Source organism: Phoca vitulina, unplaced genomic scaffold, assembly GCF_004348235.1.
Source record: "Phoca vitulina isolate PV1807 unplaced genomic scaffold, GSC_HSeal_1.0 scaffold21, whole genome shotgun sequence".
NCBI classification, from domain to species: domain Eukaryota; kingdom Metazoa; phylum Chordata; class Mammalia; order Carnivora; family Phocidae; genus Phoca; species Phoca vitulina.
In genome coordinates this window covers 26,948,795-26,950,626 of record NW_022589724.1, presented here as the reverse complement: position 1 = coordinate 26,950,626, position 1,832 = coordinate 26,948,795, and the positions used below count along the sequence as shown (strand labels likewise).

Below are 1,832 nucleotides of genomic sequence, written 5' to 3'. Positions count from 1 at the left end.
AATGCAGGGCTTGATCCCACGACCCTGGGATCAGCACCTGAGCCAAAGGCAGACACGTAACCAACTGAGCCACCCAGGCACCCCCAAAAAATGTATTGATAAATGGATGAATGCATTTTTTTTATATGTCAGCCTTCTTAGAGAGGTTCTCCCTGACCAAACTTACTAAAGCTGCCCCTTTTCCATCACTCTTCACCCTTCACCTGCTTTATTTTTCAAATCAAAGTGTGTATTTGATTGATTATTGTGTGTCCCTCCCATTGGAACATCATCCTATGAGCACAGAGCCATGGCCCATCCCAGGGCCATGTCAGAGGTGCTTAATGGAGCCCTGTGGAAGGAGTGAAAATCATCACAGAGCTACTCCCACCTGCCCAACTGGGCACACCTCCACACACTCTCCAGGCCTACTGATGTTACACCGAGGACTGAACCTGGCATACCATCATTGCTCAATAAATGTTTATTGAATGAATAAAAGGCCTGTTAATAGATGGATACATAACTTCCAGAGGGACAAGCAAAGCTTTTTAAGAGGAAAACTTAGAAGTATTAGGCACAGAGTAGATGCTCAAAACATGGTAGCTACTATAATTATTACCAAAGTGTAAATGACTTACTGGGCCTATTTCTGTGAGCCAGAGGAAGAAGTGAAGCCAGGAGAACCCTGATGAGAGGGAGGAAACAATTCCAGAGACACAAAATTCTTCTTTAGAGTTTTTCTCCAATAATTGTATCATTTCCCCTTACTTTTCAAAAAGTCTCTGCTGTAAGGTCTCTGCTTGCCCACCCTCCCTGCTGTAAAATGTCCCAGACAGTTTGAGGGCCAGAGAAGCTATAGTTTTGGACCAGTGGTCAGGAAGCCCACAGCGCCCCAAGAGTCCAAGGGTGCCACACCTAGGTGCTAGGGGTGGGAGAGAGCATCCCCATTCTCCATCCCCACCCACCCCAGGGCTCCTCCAACCCTTCCTCCCAGCAGCCCTGAGAGGCCACAGACATGCAGTGGAAAGAACTCGGCCTCTGGAATCTGACAGCCCTGGATCCTGTCCCAGCTCCTGACCTCCCAGCACATTCTATGCCCCAGTCACCTTACCCACTTCTTGATATGCCTGCTTTTATTTCGTCCTCACAACATCTTTAGGAAGCAGCTGTGTTGCTGCCAAATATCAGAGCTGGGGAGGTCGAGGCCGGAGAATCACGCTCCCACAATTACCCTGTAAGAGTGTCCCAAGCCAGGAGTCACACCAGCCTGTCTGTGCTCCCCCCGCCACCCCTCACTGCCTTAGGCAGGTGCTCCCACTCTGTGACCCTCAGTTTCCCTATCTGTAAAATGGGGGACTGGAGGCTTCTTTTCAAATTTATTGTGAACATTTAAGAACTTGAAAAGGGACTCACGGAGGAGTCTGACCCAGGAGGGGCTCATCAAAGGTTTCCTTCCCTCCCTGTTTCTGCCTCTCACTGGGCAGCCTCGGACAGGTCACCTCCCTGGTTTCCCGCGTGAGATGGATGAGGATGGCCAGGGGGACACAGACAGGGCTACTGGCAGGACCTGCGAGGGCCCAGGGCTCAGCAAGCCGGGCCCGGGGAGGGGCTGGGGCCAGAGAGAGGGGCAAAGACCGGCCCACCTGCCCACCCGGCACACCTGGTCACCACAGAGACGTGCCCCCGCTCCCTAGCAGAGCCCCCAGGGAGCTCACAAAGGAGGGGTGGAGAAGGAGAGGAGAGCAACCCCCTCCCATCTTTTGTTTCTTCCTTGCAGTGTTGTTTTGGGGGTTTTGTTTTTTGGTGTGTGTGTGTGTGTGTGTGTGTGTGTGTGTGTGTGTGTGTGTGTG

At 51.7% G+C, this 1,832-nt stretch overlaps 1 long non-coding RNA gene across 1 annotated transcript in view; it reads right to left on the bottom strand.

The window, feature by feature from the left end:
* Positions 1–618: 618 nt before the first annotated feature.
* Positions 619–1,832, bottom strand: part of LOC116641261 — a 3,016-nt gene continuing 1,802 nt past the window's right edge. Inside the window, exons 2-3 of the long non-coding RNA XR_004301154.1 lie at positions 1,094–1,214; positions 619–667 (exon numbers count right to left, since the gene is read on the bottom strand). This is a non-coding gene — a long non-coding RNA (uncharacterized LOC116641261). The remainder of the gene's footprint in view (positions 668–1,093; positions 1,215–1,832) is intronic.